A 19,078-nucleotide genomic window follows, 5' to 3' on the forward strand; every position below is an offset into this window, starting at 1 on the left:
CGAAGGCAGATGCTCAACTGCCTGAGCCACCCAGGCACCCCAGTTTCAGACATTTTTATGCAATGTGTTTTGCAGATGTATCCTATACCCCTCACTGAAAAAAAAAATATGTCCCCTGAACAGCAACAGATCTTTAAAATTATAAGACCCTTTTACCTCCAGTTTAAGAAGATCCTACCAAATTTAGAGAGAAATTAGATTACTAACCATTCACAACCCCTCCCTCACAAAGAAAAGAGCTGATCAAAATTTCTCCTAGGCCCTCCTATGTTAATCAGCTAAAGGCCAATATTCAGGGGCTGATAGAAGCCAAGGTTGAATTTTATACTAAGAAAGAAGGCTTTTATTAAAACACTTTATACAGTCTTTACAAAGACACAAATTTTGATTCTAATTTTAGTTAAAATTTTCCCAGATATACAGTAGCAAACTAAATTAGAAAAGTGGGTCAGTCCCTTGATTTTCAGGATGTAATCCAGTTCTTGGGGGAAATTAGGAACAATGGTCTTTTTCTTGCAAATCCTTACAAACCAGAAATACAACTCTAGAAACCAAAGCCCACTATCTTTACCAATCCCCAAAGCTTGCCTATTCCTTTCAAATGTTTCTAGATATTATAGAAGATCATGATATAGGGCGAAAATTATCCTGTACTTTGGAAAAGAAAAAAAAAGGAAAAAATTAAATAGCAAATACGCCAAAACTCTTGAGAAAAAAATTTTATTTTTTAAGTTTTTATTTTAATTCTTTTAAATTCTTAAAATTTTAAATTCTTTTAATTCTTCAAATTCTTTTAATTCTTTACTTTAATTCCAGCTAACATACAGTGTGAGTTTCAGGTGTACAATATAGTGATTCAACACTTCCATATGTCACCCAGTGCTCATCACAAGTGCCCTCCTTAATTCCTATCACCTGTTTAACCCATGCCCTTCATTTCCCTTCCAGTAACCATCTCTTTGTTCTCTACAGTTAAGAGTCTGTTTCTTGATTTGTCTCTCCCCTCTCTCTTATTTTTCACTTTGCTTGTTTATTTCTTGAATTCCACATGAGTGAAATCATAGCATATTTGTCTTTGACTTATTTCACTTAGCATTATAGTCTCTAGTTCCCTCTATGTTGTTGTAAATGGCAAGATTTCATTCTTTTTTATGGCTGAGTAATATTCTATTCTCTCTCCCTCTCTCTCTCTATATAACCACCTCTTCTTTATCCATTCATCAGTTGATGGACACTGGGGATGCTTCCATATCTTGGCTTTTGAAAATAATGTAGTTATAAAGATAAGGGTGCATGTATCATTTGAATTAGTGTTCTTGTATTCTTTGGGTAAATATGCAGTAGTGAGATTAATGAATCATAAGGTATTTCTATTTTTAACTTTTTGAGGAACCTCCATACTGTTTTCCACAGTGGCTGCACCAGTTTGCATTCCCAACAGTGTACGAGAGTTCCTTTGTCTCCACGTCTTTGCCAAAAACCTGTTGTTTCTACTGTTGTTGATTTTAGCCATTCTGACAGGTGTGAGGTGACATCTCATTGTAGTTTTGATTTGCATTTCCCTGGTGGTAAGTGATATTGAGCATCTTTTTATGTGTCTATTCGCCATCTGTGGGCTGCAAGGTAGCCCATCCGTGGGTTTTCTTTGGAGAAATGTCTGTTTATGGCTTCTGCCCATTTTTCATTGCATTATTTGTTTTTTTGGTGTTGAGTTGTTTAAATTCTTTATATATTTTGGATACTAACCCATCAGATGTGTCATTTGCAAATATCTTCTCCCATTCAGTAGGGTGTCTTCTGGTTTTGTTGATTGTTTCTTTTGCTGTGCAGAAGATTTTTATTTTGATGTAGTCCCAATAGCTTATTTTTGCTTTTGTTTCCCTTGCCTCGGAAGACATAACCATAAGTATGTTGCTAAAAGCAGTGTGCAAAACATACTGCCCATGTTTTTTTAGAAGTTTTATGGTTTCAGGTCTCACATTTAGGTCTTCAATCTATTTTGAGTTTATTTTTGTGTGTGGTGTAAGAAAGTGGTCCAGTTTCTTTCTTGTATGTAGCTGTATAGTTTTCCCAACACCATTTGTTGAAGAGGCTATCTTTTTCCCATTGCATATTCTTGCCTCTTTTAGCAAAGATTAATTGATCATATAATTGAGTTTATTTCTGGATTTTCTATTCTGTTCTATTGATCTATGTGTCTATTTTTGTGCCAGTACCATAGTATTTTAATTACTACAGCTTTGTAATATAACCTGAAGTCTGGAACTTCCAGTTTTGTTTTTCTTTTTCAAGACAGTTTTAGTTGTTTGGGGTCTTTTGTGGTTCCATACAAATTTTAGGATTGTTTGTTCTAGTTCTGTGAAAATTGCTATTGCTATTTTGATAAGGATTGCCTCAAATCTGTAGATTATTTTGGGTAGTCTGGACATATTAACAATATTCCTTCAGAACATGAGCATGGAAAATCTTTCCATTTGTTGTGTCATCTTCAATTTCTTTCATCAGTGTCTTATAGTTTTCACAGTACAGGTCTTTTAAGTTTATTCCTAGGTGTGTGTGTGTGTGTATGTGTATTGGTGCAATTGTAAATGGAATTTTCTTAATTTCTCTTTCTGCTACTTCATGATTGACATATAGAAATGCAACACATTTCTGCACATTGATTTTGTATCCTGCAGTCTTACTGAATTCATTTATCAGTTCTGTAGTTTTTTGGTGGAGTCTTTAGGATTTTCTATATATAGTATCATGTCATCTCCAAATAGTGAAAGTTTTACTTTTCCCTTACTGATTTGGATGCCTTTTATTCCTTTCTCTTGTCTGATTGCTGTGGTTAGGATTTGCAAGACTGTGTTGAATAAAAATGATGAAAGTGGACAACCTTGTCTTGGTCCTGATCTTAGAAGAAAAGCTCTCAGTGTTTCACCATTGAGTATGATGTTCACTGTGAGTTTTTCATAGATGGCCTTTATTATTCTGAGGTATGTTCACTCTAAACCTACTCTGTTAAGAGTTTTTATTATGAATGGATGTTGTGCTTTGTCAAATACATTCTCTGCATCTATTGAAATGATCATATCATTTTTTATCCTTCCTCTTCTTAACATGATGTATCACATTGATTGATTTGTAAATATTGAACTACCTTGCAACCCAGGAATAAATTCCACTTGATCATGGTGAATGATTTTTTTTATTGTTAGATTTGGTTTGCTAATATTTTATTGAGGATTTTCCATAATATGTTTTCTTCTTTGATTTCTTCATTGACCCATCTGTTGTTTAGTAGCATGTTATTTAATCTCCATGTATTTGTGCTTTTTCTAGATTTTTTTCTTGTGGTTGATTTCTAGTTTCATAGCATTGTGGTCAGAAAAGATGAATGTTTTGATTTCAGTCTTTTCGAATTTCTGGAGACTTGATTTGTGACCTAATGTGATCTATTCTGGAGAATTTTCCATGTTCATTTGAAAAGCATGTGTATTTTGCTCTGTTGGCGTGGGATGTTCTGAATATATCTGTTAAATCCATCTGGGCCAATGTGTCATTCAAAGCTATTATTTCCTTGTTGATTTTCTGTCTAGGTGATCTGTCCATTGATGTAAGTGTGGTGTTAAAACCCACTACTATTATTACATTACTATTGACTTCTTCCATTATGTTTGTTCTAGCTGCTTTCTGTATTTGGGTGCTCCCATGTTGGATGCATAAATATTTACAATTGTTATACCTTTTTTTTTTTTTTAAGATTTTATTTATTTTAGAGAGGGGGAGGGAGAGGCAGAGGGAGAGAGAATCCTCAAGCAGACTCCCCACTGAGCACAGTGCCTGATGCAGGGCTCCATCCCAGGACCCTGAGATCATGACCAGAGCCGAAATCAAGACTCAGCCACCCAACGGACTGAGCCACCTAGGTATCCCCACAATTGTTATATCTTCTTGTTGAATTATTCCTTTTATGATTATGTAGTGTACTTCTTTGTCTCTTATTACTAGTCTTTGTTTTAAAGTCTATTTTGTTTGATATAAGTATTGTTACCCCAGCTTTCTTTTCACTTCCATTTTCATGATAAATGTTTTTCCATCCCTTCTCTTCCAATCTGCATATGTCTTTAGGTCTGAAATGAGTCTCTTGCAGGCAGCATATAGATGGGTCTTGCTATTTTATCCATCTGTCACCCTATTTTTTTTCTTTAGGTAGTTTAGTCCATTTATATTCAAAGTAATTATCAATAAGTGTGTATTTATTGTCATTATCTTACTTGTTTTATGCTTGTTTTTGTAGTTCTTCTCCATTCCTTTTTTGCTATCTTGTGGTTTGATGGCTTTCTTTAGTGATATGCAAAAACTAAAAAGAAAGGAATCCAAGCATATCTGTGACAGGTTACCATTAGGTCTGTGGTTTGATTTGTGGCTACCATTAGGTTTATATATAATATCCTATGTGTATGGCAGTCTATATTAAAATGATGGTTTGAACTAAAGTTTGAACTCATTCTAAAAACATTTTATTCCCTCCACCCCACATTTTAGGTATGTTTTCATACTTTACATTCTTTTATTTTGTGAATGCCTTGACTGATTTTCATAGATATATTTGATTTTACTGCTATTGTGCTTTAACCTTTATTGGTTTTATAAGGGATTCATATACTATTTTTATCATGTTTATATGTACCTGTGAAGATTTTCCCTTTCCTACTTTTCATACTCCTGCTTATGTTCTTTCCTTTCCACTCAAAGAATCCCCTTTAACATTTCTTGTAAGGCTCATTTAGTGTGTATGAATTTCTGTAATATTTTTGGGGGGGGGGGTCCTGGGAAACTCCCTTTCAATTCTTAATGATAGCTTTGCTGGATAGAGTATTATTGGCTGCAGATTTTTCCCTTTTAGAACTTTGAATATATCATGCCAAAAATCAGCTGATAGTCTTGTGGGGTTTCCCTTGTATGTAACTGTTTTCTCTTGCTACTTTTTTTTTTAATAGAGAACATCTTTTTGGGGTGCCTGGGTGGCTCAGCCGTTAAATGTCTGCCTTCGGCTCAGGTCATGATCTCAGGGTCCTGGGATCGAGCCCCACATCGGGCTCCCTGCTCAGCAGGCAGCCTGCTTCTCCCTCTCCCACTCCCCCTGCTTGTGTTCCCTCTCTCGCTGTGTCTCTCTCTGTCAAATAAATAAAATCTTTAAAAAAAAAAAATAGAGAACATCTTTTTAAAGATTTTATTCATTTATGAGAGAGAGATCATGAGCAGGGGGAGAAGGAGACTCCCTGATGAGCAGAGGGCCCAATAAAGGCTTGATTCCAGGACCCCGAGATCATGACTCAAGCCAAAGGCAGACGCTTAACCTACTAAGCCACCCAGGCACCCCTCTTGCTACTTTTACAATTCTTTATCAGTATTTTTTGCTGTTTTAACTATTATGTGTCTTGGTGTGGACCTCCTTAGGTTGATTTTGTTGGGGGCTTTCTGTGCCTTCTGGATCTGGATTTGTTGTCTTCCCCAGATGAGGGAAGTTTTCAGCTATTTTTTTTTTTTTTTAAGATTTTATTTATTTATTTGAGAGAGAGAGAATGAGAGACAGAGAGCATGAGAGGGAGGAGGAAGAGGCAGACTCCCTACCAAGCAGGGAGCCCGATGCGGGACTCGATCCAGGGACTCCAGGATCATGACCTGAGCCGAAGGCAGTCGCTTAACCAACTGAGCCACCCAGGCGCCCTCAGCTATTTCTTGAAATAAATTTTCTGCCCCCTTTCTCTCTTCTTCTATGATCCCTATAATATGCATGTTATTATACTTGATGGTGTCACTGTGTTCCCTTAACCTATTCTCATTTCCTAATATTTTTTCTTTTTCTCATTCCATTTAGTTTTCCATTACTCTGTCCTCTAGGTCACCGATCCATTCCTTTTGCTTCCTCTAGTCCACTATTTATTCCATCTAGTGTATTTTTAATTTCACTTATTGAGTTCATCTGAGTGGTTCTTTTTAATATTTTCTGAGATTCCCCCACTCTTTTCTCAAGTCCAGTAGGTATCTTTATGACCATTACTTTGAATTCTCTATCTGGCATATTGCTTATCTCCTTTATGTTAAGTTCTCTTTCTGTGAGTTTGTCTTGTGCTTTCATTTGGAACATATTCCTCTGTCTCCTCATTTTGTCTAACTTTCTGTCTTTCTATGTGTTAGGAAATTCAGCTATGTTTCCTGCTTTTGAAATCAGTGGTCTTATGAAGAAGAGGTCCTGTGGTGCCCTGCAATGTGATATCTCCTAGGCAGCAGAACCTAATGTTTCAGGGTTATCTGCTATGCGTATTGTGTGTACCCTACTGTTGTGGTTGGGATGCATTTAACTTCAGTCCAGTTATCTGCAATGTCTCTTTGCCTGTTATGGGCAGGGTTTGGTCCCTATGTTAAAAGGGGCCAGTCTGGGGCCACAATGGGCTTGAGTTGGGGCAGACCAGATGCCTGCCCTCAGCTCATTTGCCAGAACTGTGGCTGCACTGAACTGCAGGGTGCTCTCCCAGCATTGTCCCCTGAGAGGCGTTTGGTAGTGGGTGGGACCTGCAGTCAGACCAGATATCTGCCCCAAGCCCACTACTGGGGCTGCAAACTAGTGTGTATGGTTATCTTCCACTTTCCCTAAGGCACTTGGGAGTGGTGCTGGCCCCTCTCAGGGCTGCTTGCACACTGCCATGCTTGTGGTGCCACTTTGGATGGATTCTTGGGTGGGTCGGATGGGACAGTCTGCAGGAGAACACAAGGGCGGGATGTACAGTGTAGGCAAAGTTTGCACCCATCTGCTTGTAGGAAGAACCCTGCTGTGGAAAAATGCCTGGAGCTGTTTTGGAGGAACTCCTGCCCAGTGTGGCTGGTTGGATGGGGGCAGATTCATAGGAGAAAGGGGGAGTGGGGTTTGGGCTTGTCCCCATAGGTGTCCATGTATCTAGGCATTCTTAATGTGGCTTATCTAAGATTAACTATGAAAAGTCTGTTCTGTCAGTCCTTGTGTGGTTTTCTGGGGTATTTACAGTGATGTGTGTGTAATCCTGGTATATCCAGGGGATGACGTAAGCCTAGGATCCTCCTACTCTGACATCTTCCCTGGAAGTTTGATCAGGTTATAGAATTTTTCTACAACAGAAAACATGAAAGAGTGGCTGACTTTGTAAATAAACTTTTAAAATAGTTTCTCCACAAAGTCTTTTTGGTAGCCTGAAACCTTAAAGCTTTGCTAAGTGATGAGTTCATCTAGATATTAATTTATTTACCAATAAGATAGAATAAAACATTAATTACTAATATGTTAATCTATTCTTTTGGCTTCCCTATCACAAACTTGAGTCTCTAGTAAAGAGTCTTTTGGTAGAAAAAACTGTTATTGGAAGATTGTTATGAAGAAGCACATTTCTAGAAATGTATGAATATATTCATAATTTGCCAATCTAACAGTCCACAATTGCTTACAACTTATTTTTCACTATAAAATTTCTGTGGTTTAGAACTACTAAAAATAAGGGGAAACTCCATATGCAAGAAAAGTAGGACATGTGTTTTTGATAAAGAGATCTGGAAGTGAGACTAAATGTGAAAAAAAGTCTTAAAACATTTGTGAACAAGGAATCTTTAAAATGAATTTTAACATATGGCCATGCTGGATAAGATTAAAATGATTTATTTAAATTTTAATATAAAAAGCTAGTACAGAATTTATTCTGCTTTTAATAAATTATAAACAAAGGGGTTTAACTTTTAATGTAATCTATCTAGAAAAAGTCTGTTTTATCTTTGTCTTTTTTTTTTTTTTTTTTTTGAGAGAGAGAAAGAGATAGAGAGCATGAGAGGAGAGAGGTTCAGAGAGAGAAGCAGACTCCCTCCCAAGCAGGGAGCCCGATGCGGGACTCGATCCTGGGATTCCAGGATCATGACCTGAGCCGAAGGCAGTCGCTTAACCAACTGAGCCACCCAGGCACCCTTCAAGTCTTTGATTACTTAGGAAAAACTATAGTTAAATGGATAACTATTATTTTATAGTGATCTGTGATTGTTTAATGAAAAGTCTGAATTTTGTATTTTTTTGACAAACCTCCCAAAATGAAATTCTAAAATGAAGTCTTATTGAGTTTGCAATTTCCCAGAGGATCCCTGGTAGATTTTATTTATTTATTTGATAAAGAGCACAAGTAGGCAGAGGGAGAATCAGGCTCTCCACTGAGCAGGGCGCCCAACGCGGGACTCAATCCCAGGACCCTGGGATCATGACCTGAGCTGAAGGCAGATGCTTAACCGACTGAGCCACCCAGGCACCCCTCCCTGGAAGATTTCAAAGCTTTGTCCTCCTCATAAAAGAAAGATGTTAATTAAGTTACAGGGGACTCATTGTCAAATAAGTGATGCTAAACTTTCTTAGATTATATTTCCATAAATATAATTAAGTATTCTAGAAACGTCTGGGTATATTATATAATCCTATGTTGTATAATTCTATTATCTTGAAGTGCTGAGCATCATAGAAATAACCCAATTTCTTTGCAATTGCATTGTAATGAATGCTAATCAGATCTTTAATCATTACCATTTCTAAGCCTTTTTGTCATTTACAGACAGCTGTTTTACCTTGATGCTTTTGCAAAAGTGCTTCATCTTCAAGGAGATTCAGGGAAAAGACTGATGAATCTCTAGATTACAGGTCTCTAATAACTTAAGATCATACCATTTGAACTGAGTATAGGAATTTAGAGAACTCTAATGGAGAAACCCATAGCTTTATAAAACAGAAGATCAAAATCAACAGAATTACAAATGGGACTGAATAAATGGAGAATTACAATTTTTATGACTTTTTGTTTGAAATTTTTTTTAACCTTCTTTTCCAGATGTAGGAAAACCTTTCCTCAGCAATTTGGTAAATTATACCTTTGTGAGCAAAATTGAAATAATGATCTTCTGCCTACCTGATTCCCCCAGAATTTGGAAACTCTCAGTGAGTCATTTTATACACACATGGAAATATATGTATTTATGCTCAATTAGAATCTAAGGTTTTGACAGGAATGTAATATTTGAGATCTGCATAGGCTCAGATATGACCAGACAGCTTTAAGGAACTAAGGTTAACTTTATGGAGCCAATAACATGCCTTGGAAATATCAGTGTGATACCTGGCTGACAGGGATTTCAACATCCTTACCAGGTAAGTAAAGGAAGGCCACTTCCAGGCAGGTGCAGAACCTCAGGATATTTTGGGGACCCTGTTAAAGGAAGTAACTCAAGTCAGTAGGTATTGCAGGCAAAGCATGATGGCATTATGTCTTAGCCTCAAGAGGCTGTTAAAAATTCAATCTGTGCTGCTTTATGAAAATTTCCAGCAAAGCAGATTTAAAAGAGCCCGCATGATCAGTCACTACGCTCACTGTACTAATGTATGTAATCAAGCTAAATTCACTGAAATTATTTGCAAACAAATTATCTTACTATGGTTATAATTGATGGGAATAATTAGAGAAAAATTGTTTTAACTGAAACTATGAACTTTTAGGTATTAGATTCTAGTTCTGTTACCGGTCTTTGAGGTTTGTTTTTTTCCTGTAAGCTAGATCCTGAATCCTTCTAGTTTCTCAAACATCTGGTTACATCTTTCCAAAGTAACGTTTCTGATAATCTCCCATTCTTTTGACTTGAAATCATTGAAAAATAAAAAATTTTTTTTTTTTGAAGCATTGAAGAATGACTGCACGGGACCAGAGAAATCACAACAGTTTATGTATGGATAATCTTTGACTACAGAGCAATCAGTACAGAGATCACCAGAGACATTTAAACTGCAAACCAGAAAAATCTGATTGTGACTCCCTGCCCTCACTCTATCTAAAGATGCTCTGAAATGGACATCTAGAAATCTTCTCAAGTGGCTACCCTCAGAATGGAGAAACTGATTTATAATTTGCTCCAATTATTAACCATTATTTTATTCTCTCTATAGAAATGACTTATTGAGGGACGCCTGGGTGGCTCAGTTGGTTAAGCAGCTGCCTTTGGCTCATGATCCCAGCGTCCTGGGATCGGGTCCCACACTGGGCTTCCTGCTCAGCAGGGACCTTGCTTCTCCCTCTGCCTGCCGTTCCTCCTGCTTGTGTTCTCTCTGACAAATAAGTCATTTTTTTTTTTTTTTAAAGATTTTACTTAATACTTGATTACTTGAACCACAGGCCTAACTTAGGAAACATACCTGTGAGACCATCTCCAGAAGTGAGTTTAACTGAACTGATTCCTTGTCAGGACTGAGACTGGCTTGACAAGATGGAACAATCTCCAGACTCCATTCCCTCTTCTGAAACTTTCCTGGAAGGTTCACATATTATCAGGACCCAGGCCTGGCCACCCAAAATGTGCCACGATGGCATATTAGTTATTTTGAATATAGCCAGTGTAGGAAGAACTGTCTGACCTTCCTTTGTCTCCAGAAAGCATGAAATAAATCTCTCATGTGAAAGGTAGGTACCCTCCTGGGGCACCTGGGTGACTCGGTTAAGTGACTCTTGGTTTTGGCTTGGGTCATGATCTCAGGGTTGTGGGATTGAGCCTCAGTGCAGAGTTTGCTGGAGATTATCTTCCCCCACTGCCCCCCTCCACGGGCACACGTACATGCTGGCTCGCTCTTAAAAAAAAGTTACCCCTCCCTACACCATGAGGTAGAGAGACATTCTTATCAGAGACAAGGAATTCAGGGCCAGAGAAGCCTATATACACAAACCTTGTTACTTTTACTGATTTACTACCCCAGCCCAGATTCTGTTTAGAATTCCTTACTAATGTAAGTTTTCTTTATCCTCTAAATTCCTCACAGACTTAGGTTTCTTTGTCTAAAACATGAAAGCTGCATGCACTGGTCATTGCTTTGGGTCTCAATTTCATTTTTGAGCCTCTGTATGCACATCATACAACTTCCCCTCTCTCGTTCAATTGCTAGACAATCTAGAAAAACCTTGAAGAGTAAAAGTTTTCCTTTCCCAAATCAGTGGCCAAGGCTCCTAGGCCTATCCTAGCGGCCCCACCCTGACAAGACCGTCCAGATTCCTGCGGGCAGAGGCCGTGAATCCACTCTAAACAGCTGGGCATTCCGGACACCCTGTTCCAGATCTCTGGCTTCCCTGATCTCCATGGCCCATGGCTGTACAGTATGCACCCTGGCAGTTGGCTTTGGGCAGCCAAGGGCCCTCTAGGCCGGTGAAGCTCCGGCTGGCCCCCAGCCACCTGCATCACCGCCTGCAGAAGTGGGAGTCTACCCTGAAGAGATTCCTGAAGTGTCAGCTTTAAACTAGTGCTATTCGGCCCACGTTTGGACTGGCTGCCTGATGAGGTCCCTGGTGTCATCAGTAGTCCAGGACCCCAGCTGTATCTCATCGGAGGATACCTCTGCCAGTCAGATTGGCTCAACCCTAGCAACGTGACCCAGGTTCCTCCAATTCTGCCTTGGCAGGGAGTATGGGCCTCGGTGTAGGTTAGGGCTTGGAACTGGGCAAATGCCAGGTACCACCAACAGCCTGCTCCTGTGACCTGGGCTGGCCTGACATTGCCGAGTTCTGGATTCCTGGCTATCCTGACCTTGCTCCCCTGCACGAGCAGTGTGCACTCTGTCAGCCACACTTGGCAGCTACAGCCTCTCCCCAACCACCTACATTTCTTTGGGTAAAGGGAGCCCACTGCCTCCAAATCACTGAGGTAGCCACTGAAACGTACACCCCATTGTACTTACCGGGGTAGGCTTCCTTGGTTTCTGTACCCGTCAGGCTCCCATGTGTCTCTTAACTGAAAGGTACCTCAGCCATTTCATTCAATTTAGCTCTGGTAAGGCAGGCCGGATCCCTCCTGCCCCGCCTTTAGAGGGAATATGATCATTGGAATAGGTTAAAACTGGGAATTAGGCAGATGCCTTGTACCCACAAGACCCATTCCTGCGACCAGGTTTCTCTTGACACTTGCCCTGTAACAGGTCCACGGCGACTCTGACCACTGTGGCTGGCATATGCACTATATGCATCTCATCATCAGGCCTCCATAAGAAATATTTGGAAAAATACTTCGAAAGGCAGGAGGTCAATTGCAAACGTTCCTCACTAACTCTACCAAAATTGCCCAAGAGGTGGCTTAGGGGTACAATGGATTATAAATTTCCTGAGGATCCTTGGAGACCTATGGAAGACTTAGTCCAGACAAAACTTATAATTAAGGAAACTCCAGATGTTGGCCTGATCACCCAATGCAGTGAGTTATAGCCTGTATTTGAAAAAAGCAATAAAAATTTTTTTTCAGTGCACTTCTTAGAAGCACGAAGTAACATGCCAATAGACAGAAAAGTACTAGCACCAAAAGTAATCTCCAGAGAAGGAAGAAACCCAGGTCCTTTGTTCCTAAAAGCACCAATCCACACCTTAAGGACAATGAATACTTGGACCCTTTCACCCTGGTAACTAACTTACTAGAGGCTAGGCCCAGGAAAATAGGCAAAACGACAACAAATGACACTATGGAACCATTCAGAGTGACTGAGGGGAGAGATTGTAACAGGTAAGAAATGTCAAAAACGAAAATGGAACTCCAACAAACGGATCTGGACCCAGAAATCCAGTGGCTATGAAAGAGGGTCCAAAGGAAGACAAAACCTGATCCTTACAGGAGCAGAGATTGTGCAACTTGCGCCCGTTACTACTGATGGTAAATTTAATCAAAACCTTCAAGCATTTGGAGAAAATACTATGAATTTATCAGGAATTTGGTTTGGCTGGGTAGCAGCCACCTAAAGATTAAGATGGCCTGGGGGCGCCTGGGTGGCTCAGTTAAGTGTCTGCCTTCGGCTTGGGTGATGATCTCAGGGTCCTGGGATCGAGCCCCGCATCGGGCTCCCTGCTCAACAGGGAGCCTGCTTCTCCCTCTGCCAATCCCACTGCTTGTGTCCTCCTACTCTCTCTGCCAAATAAATAAATCTAAAAAAAAAAAGATTAAGATGGCCTATATGTAAGATATTATTCCTTCAAACATCTCTTTGGAAAACAGCATGGGAAGCTAAGACAATAATGAAATAGGCCTTTGACTATGATTTATAATAGAGGACAGACACCCTCATTGCTCCAGAACAAATTTAAAAGTCATCCTAAAAGCTGAACCCCCACAGACAAGAAAGCATTATTTATAGTATTTGCAGGAACCAGAAACACTGGAGAACTGATTGACTTGATAAGAACAGCTGAGGAACTAAGTCAAGATAAAAGCTTTTTCTTTAACACGCATGTATAGAGACAAAACAGGCCTACACCTAATATAAATAGACCTCATCCAAATAGACCATATAGACCTAAATCTCCAAGGCCCTTTTGGCCACATAAACCACCTAGACCTCCCCACTTTCACAAAATTATAAAGACAAACCCAAATAGACACCCCAAAAACCCTAACAGTGGCAGAGAAATGGAAACCACCAATGTTTTAGAGTAAATAGACCTACCGAAAATAAACGCATAGACCCATTAACCCATTTACTGTCCATTCCAACCCCTTTATAAAACCTAATCCATTACTAGACAAGTCCCTGATAGCTGAAGTAGAGCACACCGCTGAGCCCTCCTGGCCCATACTGGAGACAGTGCTGCATAGTTTGTGCCGGCCATGTCAGTAGACACACCTTGGTAAATAAGAATATTACATACACTACCATGTTGCTAGATACAGGGTTCATAAATGACACAAGCCTAGCCCACTAATCTACAAAAAACTGAACAACAACAAAGCACTCAGGGAAGGGTTAGGAGGAAAATTAACCCCAGGGACATGGATATGGAGATTCCTAACAAGAGATGATAGACCACCCACTGAGGTTAAGTGCCTTATAGTTTCCCAGTACAGAAGACATTCCTGGCGTGGATGTAATAGAACATACTCAAAATCAGGAAAACCTTCAGGAACTCCTAGAGGAACAAATTAATGTGCCTACTATTTCATTACATAATAGCCCAAGCTGGACTGTTAAAAAGCCAGACAGGCCATATCATTTTACAGTAGATTAGAGGAATTGAAACACTCTCCCCAAAATGAGGGAGCACTCTGGGATATAGGCACTATCATAACCAATATCACCACTGGATCCAGACTTTATAACACAGTGAGAGACTTAGGTGACATGTTCTTTGCTATTCCAATTGATGAGGAGAGCCAACCCATGATTTCATTTCCATGGGAAGGCAGAGGAGATCAGTTTGCTGGGCTACCACAAGGTTACCTTAGCAGCCCAGTAGTGGCCCACAACCTTCCAACACAAGACATCCAGGCCTTTGATGAAAACACACACAAAACCCAGTATCTCCTATATATTGAGGACATCCTTATTTATGGTGATAACTGGGAAAAACAAGACTAGTAAAAAACAGACTGGTAAAAAAGAGTTAACGGAATTCCTTACACTCCGAAAATGAAAAATGGACCCAGGTGAGATCCAAAGACCCCACGCTACAGTAAAAGTCCTAGGCAAAATTTGGTTCTCTGAAGGCATAAAAATACCACACCCAGTCAGAAACAATATAGATTGCATATCAACTCCTACCACAAAAGCAGCAGCTCAAACTGATAGGACTGTTTGAATATTGGCCACAGCACATACCATCTATGGGGATAATATTAAGACACATTTATGAAATAAAGAGGAAGAGCAGGGAATTTAGATAGAGACTCAAGACGCAGCCTTTATTTGAAAAATGCTGTCAGAATGTTTAAACATGGGCACCAGCTAACGAGGACTCTAAACTAGAGTGCCTATACTCACGAGTCTGCAGCAGCATCACTGTGGCCTGAAACACCACAGAACCCCAAGTTTTACCTGACTGGGCTTTACACTATGGAGTTCCTATTGTCTGAGAACATACACCAACCAATTGAAAGGCTCACCCAGGCATTCTATGAGGCCTTATGAAACACAGAACCACTGATAGAAAATAAACCAATTATACTTTTAACAACCCCTTCTGGAGTAGGTAAAGCAGACCCCTGACAAATAAATGAGAACTACTCATGAGCATAAGGTCCTAAGACAAAAATAGTACATATCTGAGTGGGGCATCCAGATGAAAGGTTGACCTCTGTATTAACTGAAAAATGTCTCCCCAATGCCAGTAGTGGGCTTGCTGGATTTCAAGGCATAAGGTTGAACAGTTGGGCAAGAGGGACCACCCTGATCCACATCAGTCAACGGATGTATGGTTTTAGATGGATCAGGCTCCCTGCTGTTATCCAGAGTATGCTGGCAGTCTGTGGCCTTGAGAACTAAGAATGGTCTATCAGAATCAGGCTGAAGGTAATCAGTACAATAGACTAAATTAGCAGCCATAAAACTGGTAACTGAACATTCTGTTAAGGAAAATCAGAATGAGGTATATAAATATTTTTGGACCCACGGCCAGTAGGTAAATGAATAGCTCTTTGTTCAGGTCATGCCAGGAAAATGGGAAATAGGATATAAGAAGATATGGGGTAAGGACATATGGCAGGAAATAGCACTGGATGACATCTCTATAGTGATTATATAGGTCTCTGCACATCAGAAGGCCAACTTGGAAGCAATTTTAATAACCAGGTAGCCTATCTAAGCAAGAAGGACAACAAAACATAAAACATGGACTCCCAGATACACCCACGGAGAGGACCACTGCTTGGGCACGTGACCAAACAGGCCACGCAGGCATACATGGCACTGGAACACTGCTGGCAAAAAGACACACGAATAGAACTCCCAGATAGCTTCAATTTTAAATTAGGAAATGTGAGGAATATCAACATTTTGAAGCTTATTCATTCATTCATTCTTCATTACATTAATGAGTCATCTGGGTAAGGTCAAAGATAACAATCTTTCCAAATTACACAAACTAATTACATGGAACCCTGGCCTAAATCAGAGAATAAACCATATGCACGCACCACTGTAGGCACATAGGAATAGGATTACCCTATCTTTGCAGGAGAAATGATTAAAAAAATCCACCATCGAAGCCTTAGGAATCTGGATTTTTTTGCTCTGGTTTTCCAACCATCATAAAATCAGCTCAGGGCCCCCACTTCACAGGAAAGCTAATACAAGAATGGGCTAAGAAACAAGACATAATATGGAACTTCCTCTTACCCTGTAACCCAACTGCCTCTGCATCAGTTGAAAGGTATCATGGCTTGCTTAAGCAAAAGCTTAAGTTACTTACTAACAATCTAGAATATGAAAGCTTAGACTAAAACAATCTGAGAGGCAGATATAGAAGGGGGGGAAAAACTTCCAGTGAATTAATATTGCAGGCACCGACAGAGATGGGAATTAGTATTAACAGCACTCCAGAATCTGTTGAAAGTATTAACTGAAAAACATAAAAACATATATGGTACTGGGGACATACCACCTGCCATAATAACACCTACTGGGTGACCAAAAGAAAAGGCATACTACAGCAAAATAAAGACCACAATATGCCTCTATAAAAGTCTTAGCCATGTAGAACACCCTTCTATATTTTGTCAAAACTAGACTAATATTTAGCATAGTATAATGCAGAGCGATTATGCTTGCACCAAGATGGTCAATAATGACCATGACAACAATAGAATTCCTTAGATGGCAAGAACAACAAGGAAGAATTACAAATTTGTAGGACATTACGTTTTGCAGTCCTGACTCCACTATGCATCTTTAACCCTATAACTACTAAACAGGTCAGCGTACCATGCTGCCTGCAGGCCATCCTTTTTTGCCTATTGTTCATGAAGGGGTTCAGGACAGTCACCCCAGAATGTACCACTTTGGCATACATACTATTTTGTTCTGAAGGCACTTGAAATCATGTGGGCTCAAGAGAAACTTTTGTCCTTCCTTAACCACCCAGAAGAATCTAAATTGGTGGTCTTTGAGGGCGCCTGGGTGGCTCAGATGGTTGAGCGTCTGCCTTCGGCTCAGGTCATGATCCCAGGGTCCTGGGATCGAGTCCCGCATTGGGCTCTCTGCTCCTTGGGAGCCTGCTTCTCCCTCTGCCTCTCTCTCTCTCTGTCTCTCATGAATAAATAAATAAAAATCTTTAAAAAAAAATAAATAAATAAATTGGTGGTCTTTGCTAGAATAAGGGTTAACAGAAGTAAATTTTATCTGAGTGCCCATCTGCATGGAAAGGCAAACATCTAATTACCAAACACCTGCTCTTCATATTGCCCTGTGAAGTGCATTCTTTTCCTCTGAAACCCCACACACCTGCCCCCTTCTCCTAAGTTCTGAATGACATATATACTTCATTTTGCCTAACTTTGGAATTTCCATGTCTATGTGGATTCCCATACATACGCAATTAGATTCTGTTTTCTCCTGTTAATCTCTCTCATGTCAATTTGATTCTTAGTCCAGCTAGAAGGACCTTTGAGGGGCCAGGAATTCTTGCTCCCTGACAGTCACTTTGTATATCATACTCAGTAAAGCTATGGATACTTCTCTGATATCTCCCAGCAATAGCAGTCATGCCACTGTTCCAAACTGGAACATTCTGCTCCAGATACACCTCAAGTCTGTGACATCCTCTTATTCCTCCATGGATCGCCATTTTGGTCACCTTATTGTGACTGAAGACTTAACTGCATTACCAGCATCACCAAGCTCAGCCTTTTCACCCCTCCCTTCACTATCAGCACCATCTACTTCCTGGGAAAACTTCAATCAATGGAGAAACCAAATACTAAGAAAAGCTGATGAGGCAGTGGTAACCTCCATTTCAATCTCCACAAGAATCAATGAGGATCCTGATCAACACTTCCTATTTGACGCTGACTTGGATCATAAAGATTGACATGAAATACTAATTGTCTCTTGGTAATACAACCCAGCATACAGGCCAAGTCTGGTTAGTACAGACTTGCACTTTTCCCTTATCTTACTGAGTTGAGTGCAATATTGGATACATGGCAGAGACTGTGGAAATGACCCCAATTTAATTCCTGATTTCTTTGTGTGGCAGCAGTTTATTCTAAAAGAGTAGCAGCTGAATATCCCGAATGGGTTATTATATATTTAAATATGAATAGGCCAAAAAATGATCATTTACAACACTCTCAACTTACACTGTATAATCCATTGTCACGTATTAGAAAATTAACAATAGGTCCAAGGTCACTGTCTCCAGACTTTGAAAAAAGAGACAACTTGTAAGGTGTATAGAGGACACACAGGAAACTTAGCATATAACATATCATTATCCTTGGTGGTACACATTAGGCTTCTATCTCACACCGAAGATTTCTACTCCAAGAATATGGGAACCCACGTTAATAAGACCTCTCATGGTCATACTGGAACTGATATAATTGCCTACACCCTGAAATTTTATATTCAGGACTTTCAACCAGATACAGAGCCCCAAACTGTCCTCAGTTGTGTGCATCTTTGCTACTGTGCAGTTTACCACTATGCCAATAACAGCTTCACTAAAAAGAAAGAAACCCTTATAATTCCTTATCAGACTGGCAAGAAGTTTACCTGAGGAAAAACAGTAGCTGCTTTTTCTCACTTCCAAATTGATTAAATCACATTGTTTCAAAAATTTTGAAACCAGGGGCGCCTGGGTGGCTCAGTAGGTTAAGCGTCTGCCTTCGGCTCAGGTCATGATCCCAGGGTCCTGGGACCGAGCCCCACATCGGGCTCCGCATTAGGCTCCCTGCTCAGCAGGAAGCCTGCTTCTCCCTCTGCCTCTGCCTCTTCCCCCGCTCATGCTCTATATCTGTGTCTCAAATGAATAAATTAAAAATCTTTAAATAAAAAATTTTGAAGCCAATCTGAATTTAACACACTGGCAATGGCAGCTTTGTCACTGTTGGACACATAAGTGGATCAAATTAGCAATATATTAAAAAACAGAATTTCACACGGAAATACAGCAAAGGAAATTTGACATAAAGCAGAAAATGCTAAAACTAACATAATACTAAAAAAGACATAAAAGATATATATATATATGTTTAAAGATGATTTATTTGAGAGAAAGTAAGAGAGAGAGAGAACATGAGCCGGGGGAGG

The 19,078-nt window shown here is 39.8% G+C and overlaps 2 long non-coding RNA genes across 6 annotated transcripts in view; one reads left to right on the forward strand and one right to left on the reverse strand.

The window, feature by feature from the left end:
• LOC118005703 overlaps nt 1-9,979 on the forward strand; it is a 28,889-nt gene extending 18,910 nt beyond the window's left edge. For all 3 annotated transcript variants that reach the window (XR_004677859.1, XR_004677858.1, XR_004677857.1), the window contains 2 exons: nt 8,877-8,983; nt 9,718-9,979. This is a non-coding gene — a long non-coding RNA (uncharacterized LOC118005703). The remainder of the gene's footprint in view (nt 1-8,876; nt 8,984-9,717) is intronic.
• LOC118005710 overlaps nt 1-19,078 on the reverse strand; it is a 33,549-nt gene that overhangs the window by 1,229 nt on the left and 13,242 nt on the right. For 2 of the 3 annotated variants that reach the window (XR_004677866.1, XR_004677864.1), the window contains one exon: nt 8,982-9,251. This is a non-coding gene — a long non-coding RNA (uncharacterized LOC118005710). Of the gene's footprint in view, nt 1-8,981; nt 9,252-19,078 lie in introns of those variants that run through there. The other variant, XR_004677865.1, reaches the window with a different exon arrangement.

This window comes from Mirounga leonina, unplaced genomic scaffold (genome assembly GCF_011800145.1).
Source record: "Mirounga leonina isolate KUSES-001 unplaced genomic scaffold, KU_Mleo_1.0 Mir_115, whole genome shotgun sequence".
Lineage (NCBI taxonomy): Eukaryota > Metazoa > Chordata > Mammalia > Carnivora > Phocidae > Mirounga > Mirounga leonina.